At 32.6% G+C, this 22,064-nt stretch overlaps 1 pseudogene; it reads right to left on the bottom strand.

The window, feature by feature from the left end:
- Positions 1-17,955: 17,955 nt before the first annotated feature.
- On the bottom strand, positions 17,956-20,462 carry LOC137711275 (uncharacterized; annotated as a pseudogene).
- Between the last annotated feature and the right edge of the window lie 1,602 nt (positions 20,463-22,064).

Raw genomic sequence — 22,064 nt, 5'->3', positions numbered from 1 at the left:
AAGAAACAAATTCAGAAAAGGCCTTCATGTCATCGTCTTCTTCTCACACGCAGTCCTCGATGTATTCTGCCAAAAAACAGACAAATGCAGTTTTTTTTTTTTTTTTTTTTTTTTTTAAAAGACGAAGAAAAATGAAATATATGTGCAGCTTTTAATTCTGCTGTGCTGTTCATAACCATTGTGGATCCGATAAGTGATCAATCAGTGATCAGTGTATATATACGACCACCAAGAGCAAGTGGAAATGCTGCCACCAGCCGCCTCCCTCGACCAATGCCTGCATATTGCTGGGGTAGGAGAGGACGTGATCATGCACATGCCTCTCTGATGCAATTCACTGTTCACATGGTCGCCTTATTGGCTGAAAGCTCCACTGGTAAATCCATTGGTGTGAACTGATCGAGGATATTGCGGTGTATACTGAGGAAAATAGGGTTTTCATGTGGTCTATTTTATAAGAGTTTGGACCTTTTTTAACCGAGATAAAAGTTTGATGCATATATGACGTTTGTTAATTTTGATGAATGAGATAAGTGACTAAGTGAATATTTTTATTATCATTTTGTGTATATACATATAAATAAGTCTTCAATATAGCATTAGATTTTCGTGCTTGAAAGAATGGACCTTCTTAAAAGTGAGATTTTACAAAAATTATCTCACTTTATGTTTTTGACATAATATTTTGTAATGTTGACGGTAGAAATTAACGTTAAATTATAAGGTGACAGAAAATTCATAAAGAATTTCACTTTTGAGAGAGTAACTTTAGCATTTCTCTTATTTGATTGATAGATAGAGCATAGAATAGAAGTTTATATATTCTTCAACTTGTTTGGAATGGATGGGACATCGTCGGGCCAGAATTAGCTTGAATTCAAAAACGGCAACACCGAAAAAAATAAAAAAAGCAAGTGATATTGTTCAAACACAACTAATAAAGCCAAAAGTTGGGTTGTCTTATGGTTGATAATCCACCCCAACCACAAATTATTGACACGTACGTTGGACCACAAAGATTCTCATATAGTCCAACACAATCTAACTAAAAATTAATTGATTGCACGAGGACAGAAGCACTAATAACATTATCATATAGATGCACCCTTGTAGAACTTAAACTAAGTCATTAGAAGGCACAATTGCGCATATAATGTTAGGCAGTTGCTATTTTATTTGAAACCAATGACATTCAAATTAATTTATCTGAATTATAAGAAAAGTCGTCGAATTTAAGTGCAAATATGAAAACATATTATTTTAATCAGCTTTATTAAATTCTCAACTCAGAACATACTATTGCTATTCAAATTATTTTGTAAAATGTTTCATTTATTCACGCATTTTATATTGTATATATAAAATGACCTTATCATGCTTTATTGGAGAATAAATTTTGGTTGGTGGCCTTCGACGGAACCGGATCCCTTCCGGATCCAAGGAAATTAAGCTCATTAATTAATGAATCTGGACCGTTAAAATTTAATCAAATGACTACAATTATTATAACTTTTAGATGAACCTCCTGTTTGTAGTCGTTGGATCAAATTTCAACGATCCGAATTCATTGATTAGTGTGCTCAGTTTATTGGAATTTGGAAGGGATCCGGTTCGTATAGCTAAACCCTAGCATGCCACATGTCAGTGGCCTGCACCCTGATAAAAGGTCGAGATGAGCTCCTCACCCGTTTTGGAAAGGGATAAAATGAAAGCATGGTGCTGATCCAAAGGCTCCAAGGGCCTCTCGCCTGCCATTAGGGGTTACCACCCACCCCAAAAAAGTGTTCCATGGACCATGGACTATAGCACATAAACCACCAACAAGATCCTCTTCAGATTCTTTTGATGGGGATCATGAGAATTCGTAAATTGTGTTTGTTCATTGTACATCGTGCGGTCAATTTTTGTCAGATACTGTTTGTGTTTAATTTTAAATAAAAATATTTAAAATAATTTCTGACCGCATGATATATAATGAACAGATATGATTTACAGATCTTCGGGATCCTCACAAAGGAGATCCGGCAAGGACCCGAATTTCTTAAACCACAATGGCAAGAGAAGATGCTTTATTATACAATAATGATAACATTAAATATTCCAATTAATGCCACGTTGCCTTAGCTAGGGCTGTTGAAACATGTATGTATGGTAATGCTAAGGAGATTAAATTTGTAGATAAAATATACAAACTAAATGATTTATTGTCAATAAAAACTGAGCACGTTTATCAACACTTAAGTAAACTAATTTAATTTCTCTAACATTATTCGTATGCAATATGTATGTAAGCACATCCCTCACTTCCCACTCCAAAAAAGGATAAGTCTTAGGCCATACAAAAGGCATGCCCACTTCCCTAATGGGTATATTTTCTTCCTACCCTACCATATCATCATTCACTGGTACAGTGGTACTTCTTGGTAAGCTACATAGTAATACATCATCCATTCACATGTAGATAGACTTGTGATGGGTTGAATTTGGATATCGTTCCCGTCTTAATTTATATGTGAATTCATTTGTAATAAGATCATTCAAGTTGGATTGTATTCCGATTATTAGAATTTGACTTGTCAATTTATATTAAATCTAAATCAAATGGGGTATTATTAATTATCGGACCTAATTTAGCAAACAATAATAATAACTAAGCCTTATTCTACTAAGTGAGGTTGGTTGTATGAATCATAGAACACCATTGCGTCTGATTTTGTACCAAGTCTTCCATTAGCTTCAAGTACTCCATATCTTTTCTTAAAATCTCTTCCAAAGTCTTTGGCATGAGCTCTGTCTCATAGTTGCACCTTCTAACCATAATATCGTAGGTCTTTAGTTCATGTGCCCAAACCACCTTAATTGATTTTCTCTCATCTTAGCTTCAATTGCGACCGCTCCTACTTATCTCGAATCCTCGTTCTTAATCAAAACATTTCTCATATGCCCACACGACTAGCTAAGCATTCTCATCTCCACAACACTCATTTTTTCACTCATTGCTTTTTGACCGCCCAACATTCCGAGCCATAAAGCATTGTTGGCCTTATTGTCATCCTATAAAAAGATTTCTTGAGCTTTAGTGGCTTACCGTTCGCATAATACACTTGATACACTCTTCCACTTTAACCATCCAAATTGTATTTTATGGTTGAGTTCTCCATCTAATTATTCGTTCTTTTGCAAGATAGATTCAAGATAATAACAGCGTTCACTCTTTGATACTTCCTGATCTCCAATTCTCAACCTTTTAATTTATCTTTTATTGATTAGACAATTCGATAGTCCAAATGAGGTTACTCACAAGTGTAATACCTAACAAATAGTGTAGAAAAAAATATAACATGTTATAATAAGTTGAATCAAATTATTATGGAATTCAGATCAATCTTAATACATATCAAGACCCATTTTGTAATAGGATTATTGGAATATCAGATTAGAAATCTCAATCTATTAAAATTTAGTCAATTGACAAATCTAAATTAGCACTAAAGAAAATCACTACACACTCCTGTCTTAAAAGAGCATAAGAGAAAGATGACATTCACAATCCTTACACACTCATGTCATGCAGTGATGGGGACATGAGTGTGTAGATAAAGTGGATTTTTTTTTTCATGAACAAATGATATTATCAACACTAAGGGGAAGGGGTGGCGTTAGGCTCAAAATGAGCTAGTAATAATGTGGTTCAAACTTACCTTTGACGAAAATCAAAGATAGAGGAACACGACTACACCATAGTATTAAGTGACAGATAAAATGGATGTTATTGTTGGGCCATTTCTTTGTTGTAGAAAGCACAAAATCATCATGGAGTACAAGTTAAATCGTAGCTTTACCCTTATATATATAATTATAGCTTTACTTTTTTTTTTTTTTCAATAAAACGATAGCATTAGTGGTTATTTGTAGTAGAAAGCATAAAACCATCATGGAGTAAAAGTGAAATCATGGCTTTACTTTTCCTTTTTTTTTGGATAAAAATTAACTGATTAATATTTGTTCAAAATCAGATTGGAAAATAAAAGTTTCCCAACCCACTTGAAAAATGTTAAATGTAATCTTGTTATTACTCTGTCGAAGATGATGACATATCTAGTTTGTTAGGAGGTTGAAAAAGAAGAAACAAGAAAGCTTTGTCTAAAACAGAACTCATGGATATGAAAAGTTTCGACTTTCAACTATTAAAAAATTCCGACAGTACGTTGTAATTTGTCTCTCACAAATCCTTAAAAAAATCCTTAAGTGGGCATGACTACAGTTCAATAAGCGTTGAATATCTCTTGAATCTAGTTTTACTTGCTAGATTATCACGACTCTAATTATAAATGGGCTGCTGCATAAAACTTTTAGTTACTAATACACATTTTACTTTGTGGAGTATCAAATCTAATCAAATACTATAAGACAATATTAGAAAGATTAAATTTTTTAAATTAAATTTGTAAATAAAATGTTGTAATTGTTGATGATTAGATTATTACTTAAGCGTTGATTAACATGTTTATTTTTTATTGATAATACCTCATTTAGTTTGCAAATTTGATTTAAAATTTTTATCTCCCTAATATTACCCCATATTATATAATTCATCACAGAATGTAACAAAGGCATGACGTCCCACAAACCACGCATTTTTGCACTGATAGGTCGACGAGAGAGACTTGTGACATTGCCTGTGATATATTCTTTCTTTTGCATTTTTTGAGTTAATTATTATTCCAACAATAAAAATGAATTATCATAAAGCATATATACTTTAAACTGCTTTACCGATTTTCTATCTTATTTTTGGGCCGGCTTGTGGAGTATAGTCTGGAACAATGTGTCTGTTGACCTCTCATTGGCCAATTTGTGCAAAAGCAATTCTTCTTTGTTCTTGTTCTTTTTCCAAAGAAACTGACCCTGCCACATTCTTTGTTAATTTAAGCTTGATTATGATTTTCAATTAATTAGTTTATGATTTGATTAAGAGGGCATGGTGCTTTAGCATGTTCAACTTAGCAGATACATATTGTGTCCCCCTGTTTTGTTTGTGTCATGGAGATTGAAGGCATTGTGCCCAGTCGGCCAATCTAGCTAGCAAATGGGGATCGATACATGCTGATATCTGCATGTGATTTCAATGACAACAATGATTTAAGTATCATGTTTTAGTTACTAAAGATCGTAACAGCTTGATCACTTTTTCAATTTCCTAATTAAGTTTCCTTCTTTTGAATATCTTATGTGTTCATTGGGTTTCTTATTAGAGAAATGCCATCGGTTGAATAATTTATGCAGATCTTACATCTAAACTAGTGGTCGAAACTAATTCTGCTAGATTGCTAAATTATTGCGCAAGTGTTAAAGTCTATTTGGAAATGAATTGCGTGGTTGTAATCTTTCAAACATTCTAAATGCAAGAATTTGATTTTGATACGGAATACACTCAACATGATATAACAATGCGTAATCATTGTTATGCAAATGTCACTCATCATTATAGATTTACCAATAATGTTGTGCAATCATGTTAATTAGTATGATCAATGAGGCGATTTGTTTTGACACTTGGTGCATGCAATCATTTTGGGATTTTTTAAGTATAGCATCCCATACTTGACAAGAAATCATCTATATTTTGTGTGAATGCATGTGAACATAAAACTACTCACACATGCATGGACAATCATCTTTGGCACTCCTTCACAATTATAGATGGCTATAAATTACTCATTCACAAGTACGACTAAAAATTAATCACTTGCAATTTATTGGTGCTAATCTTTATTGACTCTGAAAAAACATATGCCATCATCTCACAATTAATGCAATTTCTTGTAAATAAACTTAAAATTTATGCATATATTTGAAGCTAGGTTGGGAAACAAAATAACATGACCAAATTAAGTCCATACTAGGGGTGGTTTCGAAACGTTACTGTACCAAAAATTTTGTACCAATTATCATACTAAACTTTTAATTTGTTAAATTTTAGTAACATTATGATTCTGAATCTTCATTATCTCAAAATTCGGTATGCCATACAATTCGATTGCCATTGTATAGTAATAGTATTGTACCAATTTAATATTGGGCTATTTTTTTGGGAACCAAACCTGATTTTTAGCCCCAAACGTTTTTTGCTTCATTGTTTTTGTTAAGCACGTAGCCAACATATTAAGATGAAACTTATTATCATTTTTAATTTTTAAAATATTCTATCTTACAACCAAGATCCATCATTCATCATTATTTCACACATTTATATTTAGTTTGTCAAACCATGCATCAAGGTTTAAATATAAAAGGGTTGCAAACCAAATCAAATAGAAGTTAAATAAACGTTGCAAACTAAATGAAATATATTAAAAATAAAAATTAGTACTTAGTATTATATAATTTTAAAAATATATATTTAAATAATTAAATATATTCATTACAACAATATGGTTGATATTGGTTTTGGTTATCAAGATTCATCATTCAACATTATTTCGGTACAATTACCGTACCATTACAATTTGGCAAAAAAAAAAAAAAAAAAAAAAAAAAAAAAGAAAAGGTACAAAATCGTATGGTAATAGTATGATAGAATGAAAAAAAAATAAAAAATTCACCCCAGTCCATACAATATATTATTGGGAATTTTAATGAAAAGCTCATGTACTGATCACTTTAACGAAAAATCATATTTTTACACTAAAAAGTCAATTCTGGTATCATTCACTTTACCCTTTATTTTGTCCTTACCATTAAAACTCAAAGTTTTCAAGCCATTTTCATTAGTTTTCCTTATATTATTTACTATGGAGGACAAGGCCAGAGCAGGAAAAGAGAAAGGGCTTCATCCTTGAAAGGAAAGTGCATTTTCCCTCACCACTTCAAGTTGTGGTAATGTTCACCATCTTATTTATTGCTATTGGATGAGTTTAAATTTTAAGATGTGTTTCTATTCACTATAAACATATGTTAAAATTTAAGGGGGTGTAGCCAAACTAAGATTTTAAAGGATTTTAAAAGTGAAAGATTTGATAGGATTTAAGAGGATTAAAGAGTCCTACAAAATTCATATGGATTTTAAAGAATTTGAATGGATTGTGGGGGAAGGATTTGAAATCCTAGGGGGTGAGGTTGGATTCTTTTTAGTTTTGGTTATATATACTTTTTGCTTTCAAATCCCATAAAATCCACAACTTATTGAAATCCTCCAAAATCTTAATTTTTTAAATACATTTACATTTGGATGGATTCTAAAATCCTTTAAAATCTTTTAATTGACTACGACTAGATTTGAATGGATTCTAAATCTTTTAATTGACTACACCTAGATTTAAATGAATTCTAAAATCCTTTAAAATCTTTTAATTGAGTGCACAAGATTTTTAAAGTCTTTTAAAATCCTCTCAAATCCGAGTTTGACTACACTAATTCTACAATAGTAAATAATGTCGTAAGCATCGTTATTACTCGAGGATAGTGAGTGAGTGAAAATATTCGCTTGAAAGAAAAGGAAGGGATGATCACTGTCAAAATAAAGAAGAAGAGCAAAGGATCGGAAGATTTAAAATTACAAGATGCATCGGTGACAGTAACTGAATAAATGTATGTATGGGATCATGGGAAAAGATATATAAAGCGATAACGTTCTAGATGACATTTTTTCCGTTCTCTTCGATCTGTGATTAAGAATTAAAATGGCATTAAAATATTTAAAATAATGGACGATGACCAATAGAAGATAAACGCACATTTATTCCATACGTGATGCAACTCCTCTCTTTTCTCTCTTTTTCCTTCTATATAAAGCCCCAACAGGCCTTGCAATTTCTCATATCAAAGCAAAGCTATTAGCTAGGGTTCCCTCAACGGTGAGGGACCGAGGTTGAGTAGAGTGATAGATAGGGGTTCCCTTCCCGGCGAGGTCGAATAGAGGGATGGATAGGAGTAGCTAGATGTAGGGTTCGAAACCCTCTCCCAAAAAGCAAATAAATGTTCCAATCTCATATATAGAGCATTTGGGGATTAAACAGCTAGGGTTTGGGGAGGCATCTTTCCCTCTGGTGCAATATCGAAGGAGGTTCAAATAATTAAAGGGTAAAGGGCGGTGACAGAAGAGAGTGAGCACACATGGTATTTTCTTGCATGTTGGGTTCATGCTTGAAGCTTTGCGTGCTTACTCTCTATCTGTCACCACCACCTTCCTCTCTGAATCATGTTTGTTTTATATATTTGTGTTTACAATTTTTCGTGATTTTTTTGCATATAAATTAACACCTAGGAAATTGTTGAAAATAAGTCTCACATTAATGGGAGGAGAGACCTTGCATGGGCTTATAAGAGGTTGAGCTACTTCCCATATGGTGGAACCCCAACTTTCTTCATGGTATTAGAGCAAGTTGTCTCACGTGTGAAGCCAAACGGCCACACGCGCTCCACGTCACCTGTTGTGTTGTTCACGTGTTAGGCTTGAAAATTCGCCACATGTGAGGGGGTGTGTTGGGAATGAGTCTCACATTGATGAGAGGAGGGACTGAGGTTATAAGAGATTGGGCTATTTCTCATATTATCAATTAGTTTTATGATGCAACTCCAACTTTCTTAATTGGTTTTATGATGAAACTCCAATGTTCTTAGAAAATTACTACCGATCAGTCGTAATCGATGGGGATCTAGACTGGAGCATTGCATGTTGTTCTCGTGGTCATAGAGATTTATTCGATTTTGACATGTCGATCTCAAACTATGTATGGATTAGGGTTTCTGAGGGTTTTTATTTATTTATTTTGCTATCGAAAATCCCTTAATTTTAGGCATTAAATTTGTCATTAGTTTGCTGACTTCAAGGCCGTTTTCTAAAAAAGTTCTATATTTGATAGTCAGGTGAATTTTGGTCTCGTGCCATAATTGGTCTCTATGGACACGAGCTCTGCAGTCTGATCTGAGTTCTATTAATGAATTATGTACTGTATTCATCGTATTAGGCTTCTTTTTACATGGGTCAGAACAAATTTTGGTAGCTTTTTTAAACAAACAATATTATCTACACTAACGGAGTGGGAGGTGAGCTAAGTTTTACAATAAGCTAACAGTAATGTGGTTCAAATTCGTCTTTGGCGATAATCGAACCTAAAACTTCTCACTTATAAATGAAGAAGAATACTACTAAACCGTAGTGCTAAGTGGCAACAAATTTTGGTAGCTGAGACGCAACATTGACATTTCATATAAACCCTCAGATCTATGGGGTAAGTTTTTTTTCTTGATGTAGTAAATATTGCAATGGTAGTATTTGTTGGCCTAATTTGCAGCTAAATCTGGAATATTCTGGTGAAGTGAAAAGCCCCTCGTTGGGAGAAGAATTTCCCTACTGTGGCGTTGCATGAAGAACCCTTCAGCATGTAACCCTTCTTCCTTTGGGCAGATCTTGTTGCTTGAAGTTGAAGCCATAGCTGTTTACTAACAGGCCCTGGAGATTTGAAAACCTCGCAGTTTCTTGATTCATGTTGTAATGCTACTGTGACAAATAAACTGCATTGATACAAACTGTTTTTGAAGTTTGCTTCCACTGATTACGTTGATTAGCATCTAGAAAGATAATTTGTATATAACAAAGGCTTATTTTTAGCTACGCCACGTAAAACTCACTTTTAATAATTCCGCTTTATTTGAAATATATTTAGTATTTGTTTGATCCAGGTTGTTTTTAATTCACTGTAACTTGAAAATCACTACTTTCCTCCCTGAAACTTCAAATTTGTTCCATTTGACATGTAGCCTCTTCTCCCTTAAACTTAACAATCTACTATTGTAGAGATGAAAAAAAAAAAAGAAATTAACTAGCCCCACATTACGAAATTAACAGAATTAAGACAATGTGGAGCTACTTTTGAGTTTTTTAGAGTAAAATGACGACTTTTGAGTTTTAAGTTTCAGGTAGCAAAATAGAATCAAAATTGAGTTTCAAGGGCAAAGTTAATTTGTTTGATCTTTTACTCGCCGACACTAGTTTCAAACCTAAGATCCTTCTCACTTATAAGAAGAAAAAAATATCATGCCATGAAAAATTATATATTTGTTATATGTTAGTCCCATTTAAATGTGGATACTAGTCCATTTAGGGTGTTGGGTTTCTAGTTTCTACCATGCATCCCGGTTTCAAAATTACCTCTCTCCCATATATAATAGTGAAATTAAAAAAAAAAAATCATAGATTGAAAAACCAATTTCTCGTTTGCTTTCAATGATATGAGTGGAGAAATTGAATACAAGATCTTGATACACTAGTAAATTGAGAATATAATAAGGGAACAAATAAAATATGACATATTGTTTACAAAATCAAGAGCTCTTATTAAAACTTATGAACAAAATTTAAACAAAATTTACTCTTAATGTATCAGCCACTAACACTTCAAATTTTAACATAAGTTATTCTCTTACTCCCACTAATTAACAGAGACAAAATTATATAGATAAATTATTATTACTCCCATTGATTAAGAGAGTAAAACAAAACTTTGTAAAAGTCTACAAAAAGAAACAGATACCTTTCAAATACTCCCATTAGCAAAACATTATTAGTCATGGGATCTAGAACATAAAATTTGTGAGCTCAACATCTTTATTCAAGATATGTGTAGGGAAGTGACTCTTGTGACTGAAAAACTATACAAAATCATTTGGTCAATTTTGTTCTTCTAACATTTGACAGAAATAGAAAACTTTAACTAAATGTTTTCTTATTGCATCAAAAACATATAATTCCAAAATCATCTTTGGACAAAAACTAATTATATTAGGATTGCATAGCTAAAATATAAAATACAAGGGCAAACGTATATAGCTTCAACACCTTTGAGCAGATGAAGTATATACAATCTTATCAATTCCATGCTTCACTATACATTGATTTATAGTTGTTTTGAATAAGAAAACACTTTTGAGCAGATTAATTATCCATCAATAACATATAAATTACAAGTCTAATTTCTTGAACAACAAATAAGAATTAATAAGCAAAACAGTTTTGAGCAGAATATACTCATTAATCGTTCTTGAATTTTCTGCAAGATTAGTTGCATATATAAAATATAAACAAGTATGACAATGCACGTTTTATCTACCAAAACTATGACCACTAAAAGTATGCAAAATTGATGAGTGTGAAACCCATAATACATTATTTCTCCCACTTGGGCAAACACCCAAAATTGCAAGATTAAACACTAGAGAAAGTGGTTTTCATATAACAAAATATAGGCTAGTTGAATAAATAAAGATCAAATACATAATTTTTTTTTTAAAGTAGGTTAGAATTAAAAAGTTACATAAATAAAAACTTATGCAATGACTACAAGTTTTATTTTATTTTAGTGTATGAGAGAAGACTCACAAATGTTTTAAAGATTAGGTCATCAATTAAAATGAAACCTAATAATAGAATCCAAACTCAAAATTTATGTTTTAATTCTAAAACAAAGTTGATTAAAATAAACACTTAGATATCTCAATAACATCAATTTTTCAACAATAATTTTAATCCAATTTAGAACTCAGAGAAAATTAAGGAAAAAGATCGGCAAATTTACCTACTCATTCTCGATTCTGCAAGATTCATCATGGAAGTAGTAGAGTTGTGGAGGATCGAACCAACTGCAAATTGCATGATTGTTACACCTTTGGGCAAAAACTAATCATGCAGAGAAAATACCTGCATAGCTAGCCAAAACATAAAATACACAAAATACATATAGCTTCAACAGCTTTGGTCAGATGAAAATATGTTAGAAGTACTTTATGTTGCTATAATATTAATTTATAGTTGGTAAATGATTTCCTGAAATTCCCTTCGGGACAAAAGTATTCACCATATAAATTAGAATTCTGATTTTTCAAAATAATCCTTTAGAACAGTATTAAATAACCGTTTTGTTGGATATTCAATGATTCTCAAAAGATTAATCAGACACAAAAGTATGTCGTTATTGACATTGAACAATAGAGTTCTCAAAAGAGGAAACATGGTTATTCAGTTATTTGATGGAGACCAGATCAATTAGTAAACTGATGCCACTTTCCAATTTTTTTCTCAAAAGACAATGATCATCATAATCAAAATTGATGACCAAACCAAACATTGGTTTGAGAAAAATAAACCAATACACTTTTCAACCAAAATTTAATCGGTGTTGACTAATAAAGGTCATTAGAATTGAGAATTTGCATTGAAAACCATGACATATTAGAGCAAATAAACATGTCAAACAATTGGTACTATTGGATATGCACAAGTTAGTGAAAACAATATTGCATAACATAACTAGTTTTTGAAGAACCAAAAATTCAGCAATATTACCACTTTAGTTTGCAAATTCATTAAAAACTCAATTCTCTTTAGATTGTCATGAATTCTTTTTTAGGTATGAATTAGTCATATATGACTACTGTTTTGCAAAATTTCATGATTTTTAAAATTTTATAAGCGAGCCAAAAATGAATTCGAAAAGAGAGGTGCTACAGAAACTGCAGAAAATGTTCAGTACAGACATGAGATTACAAATTCACCAAATATTCATTGTTCATCCGATATGCATGAAATTTTTCAGACAATAAGTAAACATACAAATCTGTTAATTACCAAAATTTCATAATTTTTGAGACTTTACAAGTGTACTAAACGAAAATTCGAAATGGGAGTGCTGCAGAAACGACAAAAATTCTGCAGTACATACTGAAGACTAAATAATTCACCAAAAAATTCAATTTTTCTCCAATGTGCATCAAAATTTCCAGAAATTAAGTAGACATGTTAATTTACTGTCAGCCAAAGTTCCATAATTTTTGCAATCTTAAAAGTGGGCTAAAATAAAATCGAAATGGAATGTACTGCAGCAACTGTGTAAATTCTGCAGTACAGTCCCGATATTAAAAATTCACCAATAATTCATTTTCAAACCAATGACGTGAAAATTTCCAGACTTGAAATAAACATCTCAACATATATCACACTAAAAGGTCACGAATTTATGAGTTACATAGATATATCAAAATAATGTCACAAATTATCACAAATAGACTATGGTGCAGAATTCCGGCAACATAGTGTCACAATTAAAATTTAACCATAAATCAATTTCTTCTGTGAAAGACTGTGAAATTTTTTCCATGTATAGAATTCATTATATAACATAACATGACATAATATCATCAAAATTGGATTTAGGAAAATTTATCAAATTATTGTTCTGGAGCGGTGAGTGAAATTTACAAAATCTTCTAATCAGAGATCACAATAAAATGAGATCACTATTCATTGATGAGAATTTGGCTAAACAATAACCACTCACTATATGCTTGCTAAAACAAAATGCAAATAGGTAACAAAAATTTCATTCTTTTGGTGATTACAACAAGCAAGGCATCCCTTTTCACCATAAAAGAAAAAGATTTAGTCATTTAGACAACTTCGCTTAAAGTCTACATCAACAAAATATTCAAATTTGTAAAGAAATTTCAATGCAAAAGCCACACTACTATTGTAACATCCCACATCGCCAAGGGGAGTGAATCATGTAAGTCTTATATGTATATTTCCATCTCTACCTAGCACGAGGCCTTTTGGGAACTCACTGGCTTCGGAGTTCCGTAGGAACTCCGAAGTTAAGCGAGTTCGTGCGAGAGCAATTTCAGGATGGGTGACCCACTGGGAAGTTCTCGTGTGAGTTCCCAGAAACAAAACCGTCAGGGCGTGGTCGGGGCCCAAAGCAGACAATATCGTGCTACGGTGGAGTTGAGCCTGGGATGTGATGAGGGCCCGGGCCAGGATGTGACAGTTTGGTAGGAACCCCGAAGTTAAGCAAGCTCCCAAAAGGTCTCGTGCTAAGCAGAGATGGGAATATACATATAAGGCTTACAAGATTCACTTCCATGAACGATGTGGGATGTTACAACTATCCTTTAATTCATCATTCCAAAAAATTATGGACCGGACTACAATGTTAAATCATGCAATAAATAAGCCAATGTAGTTAAAATATAAGTTAATATAGGCAAAAAATCTCAACACTACCACTGCAATTCTTCTCTTCCATATAAGGGTAATACATTCATGAATAATAATAGAATAAGAGTGAACGGAAGTATGAAAATCCCAAAAAAAACATGTGAACAAGATATATATAACTCAAGCTTCTCAAGATCGAGAGATTTGGGACTTGAAAAGTTTCCTAAACCTTCTAAATTTCTATAGAATTAGTTCATACATTCAACTAAGATATGAAATTGTGTGCCTACATACGACATGTTAATGCCATGGTATAATCCAAAATTTATAGTATGAAATCATATACAATGGCTCACCTAGGAAACTAGTATCCATAAGGTTAATTTCCATCAACCCAAAATAATATCACAAGATTGTAATAGAGAACTTACCAATTTTAAATTTTAAATTTTAAAACATAAAAAGAAGCATGAACTTTTAACGACATGGGATGTTACAACTATCCTTTAATTCATCATTCCAAAAAATTATGGATCGGACTACAATGTTAAATCATGCAATAAATAAGCCAATGTAGTTAAAATATAAGTTAATATAGGCAGAAAATCTCAACACTACCACTGCAATTCTTATCTTCCATATAAGTGTAATAGATTCATGAATAATAATAAAATAAGAGTGAACAGAAGTATGAAAATCCGAAAAAAACATGTGAACAAGATATATATAACTCAAGCTTCTCAAGATCGAGAGATTTGGGACTTGAAAAGTTTCCTAAACCTTCAAATTTCTGTAGAATTAGTTCATACATTCAACTAAGATATGAAATTGTGTGCCTGCATATGACATGTTAATGCCATGGTATAATCCAAAATTTAAAGTATGAAATCATATACAATGGCTCACCCAGGAAACTAGTATCCATAAGGTTAATTTCCATCAACTCAAAATAATATCACAAGATTGTAATAGAGAACTTACCAATTTTAAATTTTAAATTTTAAAACATAAACAGAAGCATGAACTCTTAACGATGTGGGATGTTACAACTATCCTTTAATTCATCATTCCAAAAAATTATGGACCGGACTACAATGTTAAATCATGCAATAAATAAGCCAATGTAGTCAAAATATAAGTTAATATAGGCAGAAAATCTCAACACTACCACTGCAATTCTTCTCGTCCATATAAGGGTACGTAATAGATTCATGAATAATAATAGAATAAGAGTGAACAAAAGTATGAAAATCCCAAAAGAACATGTGAACAAGATATATATAACTCGAGCTTCTCAAGATCGAGAGATTTGGGACTTGAAAAGTTTCCTAAACCTTCTAAATTTCTGTAGAATTAGTTCATACATTGAACTAAGATATGAAATTGTGTGCCTGCATACGACATGTTAATGCCATGGTATAATCCAAAATTTAAAGTATGAAATCATATACAATGGCTCACCCAGGAAACTAGTATCCATAAGGTTAATTTTCATTAACTCAAAATAATATCACAAGATTGTAATAGAGAACTTACCAAATTTAAATTTTAAATTTTAAAACATAAACAAAAGCATGAACTCTTAAAGATGTGGGATGTTACAACTATCCTTTAATTCATCATTCCAAAAAATTATGGACTGGACTACAATATTAAATCATGCAATAAATAAGCCAATGTAGTTAAAATATAAGTTAATATAGGCAGAAAATCTCAACACTACCACTGCAATTCTTATCTTCCATATAAGGGTAATATATTCATGAATAATAATAGAATAAGAGTGAACAGGAGTATGAAAATCCCAAAAAAAACATGTGAACAAGATATATATAACTCAAGCTTCTCAAGATCAAGAGATTTGGGACTTGAAAAGTTTCCTAAACCTTCTAAATTTCTGTAGAATTAGTTCATACATTCAACTAAGATATGAAATTGTGTGCCTGCATACAACATGTTAATGCCATGGTATAATCCAAAATTTAAAGTATGAAATCATATACAATGGCTCACCCAGGAAACTAATATCCATAAGGTTAATTTCCATCAACTCAAAATAATATCACAAGATTGTAATAGAGAACTTACCAATTTTAAATTTTAAATTTTAAAACTTAAACAGAAGCATGAACTCTTAACGATGTGGGATGTTACAACTATCCTTTAATTCATCATTCCAAAAAATTATGGACTGGACAACAATGTTAAATCATGCAATAAATAAGCCAATGTAGTTAAAATATAAGTTAATATAGGCAGAAAATCTCAACACTACCACTGCAATTCTTCTCTTCCATATAAGGGTAAAAGACTCATGAATAATAATAGAATAAGAGTGACCAGAAGTATGAAAATCCAAAAAAAAAACAGTGAACAAGCTTCTCAGGATCGAGAGATTTGGGACTTGAAAAGTTTCCTAAACCTTCTAAATTTTCTGTAGAATTACTTCATACATTCAACTAAGATATGAAATTGTGTGCCTGCATACGACATGTTAATGCCATGGTATAATCCAAAATTTAAAGTATGAAATCATATACAATGGCTCACCCAGGAAACTAGTATCCATAAGGTTAATTTCCATCAACTCAATATAATATCACAACATTGTAATAGAGAACTTACCAATTTTAAATTTTAAATTTTAAAACATAAACAGAAGCATGAAATCTTAACTTAATCGATTTAATTGGAACCAAAAGCTTAATTTTAATTCAACCAAATTAGGTAGAGATTAAATTGCGAGGAACAATTTCATACCTTTCTGGAGAGAATTTATAATGAAAAAACGCCGAATAGAGCCAAAAGCCGCCGGAAAAATATTTGCGTCTCAAGCTTATGTTAATCAATTGAACCTCTAACCACGAACCATTGAGCAAACACTCACATGGTTCATCCAAAATAAAATCAATCATCAATTTATCTGTTAAGTCGTTTAGTGATAGATAAATGATATTGATTCCGAAAGTTTTACTTCATTTGTTGAAGTCTGATACTCCTTCTATTTGATGCCATTCTGCAAGCATTTGTACAAGCATGTATATGTATGTATACGTTAGTTAATTAGGGATGGAAGCAATTAGCCAATAGGCAAAGTACCAGTTTTGATGCGTGCGAAATATGCAGCAAGTTTACTACAAACTCATTCAGGATTGCGGAAGCATTTAACCAGGATCATCCAATTGTTTTCATTACTATGAATGGATGTACTTCTCTGCATAAATGTAACAAACACAACTCGAAGAATACCATGTAATTATTCATCATGCAATTGATTTTAAAAGAAATTGCAGATGAATTGGTTAGAGTATAGCGGAAGCATTAATTTAACCAGAATCAAATATATACCTCAATTCCTTTAGTAAAAATAAAGAACCCTAGCCACGTTGGGTGGCTCTGATACCACATGTAAGAATTACATAAGAATCAAGCTAACAATATTACCAACGCAGTGTTAGGATTACCAACATGAACAAACAGATAAGTAACAACCAAATCACAGCATCACATTAGTCGCAAGGATGACTTACCTGATGGAGTCGCCATTGAATGAATAACAGAATTAGTCTACTTCCAGCACACAGCAACGATCTCTACTATTGAATAGGGTTTAGTTTTAGAATCTAATTGTGTGGAAGCATGGACTTCTTCAACTGATATATATATATATATATATATATATGTATATATCCTCACATTATCATATTAGAGTTTCACTCAAACCAGCCTATTATCAGTAAAAGTGATAATCTCTATCTCTTCAATAAGATTAAGTCCCATCATGACTCTCATTCCTTGTATTTACTTAATAAAGGCCCTTAATTGTTTGCATGTAATTAGGACTCCAATATGTTTATTTCCTTAAGGCACCGAGAGTCTAGAGATTTTATTAACTTGTATGCCAAGTCAACTATTCTCTCAATAATTCTCGGCATATTTCATTGCCATTCACAAAATTTTACAGTTTACCGATTCATAACCAACTCCCTTGACCGGTTCTCAACTTGTTTGCGGCACAAATCAAGTTCTTCAACATCGAAAATGAGCTCGTTAAGAACTCATTAGAAAAGTAGAAAGCACGCTGGAAATAACAAGGGATCACAACCAAGCTTGTGCACTGAGAAAAAGTAAAAAGTAGCTCAATGTACAAGCACATGCCAGAAAAAACTTACAGTGCCGTCACCCCTAGACATAAAAGTTTTCACTTATCTTTTGGTCCTTGCAATTCAATGTTTCCTGTCAATTACCAATACAATAACAAAGAAGCAAACTTCCATATCTTATAACCATGCATCTTTCAAAAGGGGAAAAAAATCAATCGATAATAAGGATGAACTTCAAAATACACGCATATTGAAGATCAACCTGAGAAAGGTCGCCAATAGAATAGTTACGAAACAGCACACGACCATTTGGGCAAGAGGCCAATCCACAAATTTCATTACATATGAAGAGGCATGAACTAGTTAAATAAAAATAGCTGCTTGAAATTGAAGTTTATCAGTTACCTTGAGAATTTTCCTAATACTCTTCAATAATAGAGGCATCTTCTCTGGAGAAACTGCAGATAACAGAAAATTCTACTTAACAAGAAGTCAGCAACTTCTACGTAAAATAGATCACTCGTCAAATTTAACCACTGGGGAAAGTTGCTCAATACGTTCAATTTATATGCCATGGTTACAATATCCACATAAGATGAAGAAATCTGCTTGCTTAGATCATCAATGGTAGATCACAAACAAATGCGCTAACATGGGTATCTGTGAAGTCTGTATGTGTCTGGGATAACGACATAAAACCCGTTATGCATCACTTGTCACGGCTATTCAGTACCAACTACGAACCTAAACTGAACTTACTATTTTTTTACTACGTGTATTTTATTGGTCAAACATGAGCAACGTCCTCGAACATATTAATATCCTTTGCCATGGAACTAGCAAGTAAATGTACAACAAAACCACACCTTAACCAAGTTAACAGCCTTTTTGAAAAATCGCATGCATGGATAAAAACATCTGCATACATCGCAACCAGCGGGAAAATGATGTTTCCAGCTCCACAGCCAACCTGTATAGTGAGAACAGTAATCAATAATCCAATACATAACATCCTGACAGGAAAACGGTCAGAGATCCTCTATAGAGAAACATACAATAGATCACCAACTTTAAACAAACCAAGATAAATACTTTGCCACAAGAGTGTACAAAATTTACGGGAAAGGCAAAACTGGAAACAAGATTCTGGTTCCTCAAGACAGGAAAAAAAATAAAGGCATTTTCTGTTTTGCTTCGAGTAATTATTCCACAAACGAGAAGTAAATTATACTTCTTCCAATTTGCGCTGACACGAGATATAGTGCCACATGATCTCGACTGATACAACAACAGTAACACGCACGACTGGCACACAAGTTTACCTTTAAAAAAACTTTCCGCCCAGCGCCCTGATAGTCAAAACGATGAAAAACACAAAAACAAAAGTTAAAATCCTACTGAATTGTTGGATGAATATGAAATGACAAAACTAAAACCTCCATATATATCTCCAACATAATTCTTCACTCACCGAGAAATATTTGCCCCACTCCTTGTCGAGGTAGTGCCGATCTTTAAAGAACTGATTCAAGAAATTCGCAGTTAGATTTATTTAGCACCGGCAAAATCAAAACTCGGATACAGGCATACAGAAAAATGAAACAGAAGTAAATAGCTACGGTGAAATTTACTAACCGAATAAGCAAGTAAAATCATACCTTCTTGATGCCGCTTGTAAACCACATCCCAGTACTTCCTGGCATCCTTTTCATACTTTTCTGCAAAAAAGGGGTTAATGATCATAAGTAAGATAGATAGATATCTATAGGAAGCCTCTAGGAGAAGGGACCTCCACTTTTTTTTTTTTTTTTTTAAATAGAGATTAGTTGTGAGACCAATACCACATCAAACTTTAACGATCTGAACCGTTTATTTTTCAAGTTGCACCTCTTAGATCATTGTTGCAAAATATTACCCAAATTAAAAATATTTGAGGCATTTAATTGAGTTCAAAGAACTTGACGAACTATTTGTTCTGTAAGAAATATTGAAATTTCGTCATAATTAAATCGGCAAATAGTTTCAGATTGAATTGAATTTTAATAAAAAATAACTAAATCAAGACTTACAAAATAGATGGTTCGGATCGTTGAAGTTTGATGTGGGATGGGTTCCATAGCTAATCCCTTTTTCTTTTCTTTTTTTTAATAAAATGGGAAGGTGTGTGTTATATATATAGATGATATATATAAGCCGAATTATTGTCAAATGTGGAATATATAGATGATCAAATATATGATATGTGTGTGTGTAGAGAGAGAGAGCACCTCTCCACTCCAGAAAGTTGAGATAGTATCAGAGGTGGAGTAAATCTGCAATCGTGGTGCTGCTTGCTCTTGCTCCGAAGCTTCTTTGACAGTGGACGCCATAACCTCCAAAGCTTCTTCCCGAACAAAAAGATATATATAAACATCTAAACTATCTTTGATTTATATCGCCGGTCTTCCTATCTAAAAGAAAAGATGATGTGAGCTCGGGAAAGAAACAAATTCAGAAAAGGCCTTCATGTTTTCATCTTCTTCTCACACGCAGTCCTCGGTGCGCTCTGCCAAAAACAGACAAATGCAGTTTTAAAAAGGACGAAGAAAAATGAAATATATATGCAGCTTTTAATTCTGGTGTGCTGTTCATAACCGTTGTGGATCAGATAAGTTATCAATCAGTGATCAGTGCATTATACGACCAAGTGCAAGTGGAAATGCTGCCACGCGCCGCCTCCCTTGTCGACCAATGCATGTATATTGCTGGGGTGGGAGAGCACGTGATCATGCACATGCCTCTCTGTTGCAGTTCACTGTTCACATGGTTGCCTTTATTGGCAGAAAGCTCCACTGGCAAATCCGTTGGTGTGAACTGATCGAGGATAATGCGGTCTGTACTGAGAGGAAATTAATTAATTTACACTACTCTCTTTTGCGGTTTTCACATGGTCTTATAAGTTTATTGCATATATGACATGTAAGTGATTTATTTATTTATTTTTGTGCATCAACATATAAATAAGTCTTCTGTATAGCATTAGATTTCCGTACTGGAATTGATTTGTTTGATTGACAGATAGAGAATAGATGTTTATATATTCTTCAACTTGTTTGGAATGGATGGGACATCGTCGGGCCGGAATTAGCTTGAATTCAAATACGGCAACACCGAAAAAAAGCAAGTGATTTTGTGTTCTTCTTGTTCAAGCACAGCTAATAAAGCCAAAAGTTGGGTTATCTTATGGTTGATAATCCACCCCAACCACACATTATTGACACGTACATTGGACCAGAAAGATTCTCATATAATCTAACACTATCTAACTATATTGATTGATCGCGGAAGAAAAGAAAAAAGCACTAGTAGCATGTTTACTAAATTGATTAAGATATCATATAATGTTAGGCAGTTACTATTTTTATTTGATACTAACGATATTCTGAATTAATTTATCCACATTATAAGAAAATGATTCAAATTTGAGTGAAATTATGAGAACATATTATTTTAGCCAACTTTTTAAATTTAATTATACGTTGGTAGACACTTAATACGATCACTTAACTCCCAAAATTATATTATTGTTATTCAAATTAATGTGTCCTTGTGTTTATTCACGTATCTAATGTTATATATGACGATATTTTTTGATATGTTATTGAGATATCAACATATATTTATCTGACGTTATTTATTGTATAAATTTGATGACCCCATCATAAATTATTGGAGGATAAAATTTTGTTGGTGGCCTTTGACCAACAAGATTTTAAAACCTAGCATGCCACGTCCGTGGCAAATGGCAATGGTGGACGATTCCAAATTCGAATTTCAGGGGATCACAATATACAAAAATACAAATTTTTTAGATAGAAACAAAGAATGAAGCGCACTTAAAAAATCAATTAATTCATTGAAGCATTTCGTCAAATACTGGGTGGGCTTGTTATTGTCTACCAAACTATGTTACGCACATGTCAATAGATACG

Source organism: Pyrus communis, chromosome 1, assembly GCF_963583255.1.
Source record: "Pyrus communis chromosome 1, drPyrComm1.1, whole genome shotgun sequence".
Classification (NCBI taxonomy): domain Eukaryota; kingdom Viridiplantae; phylum Streptophyta; class Magnoliopsida; order Rosales; family Rosaceae; genus Pyrus; species Pyrus communis.
This window is presented reverse-complemented; position numbering and strand designations above follow the sequence as displayed.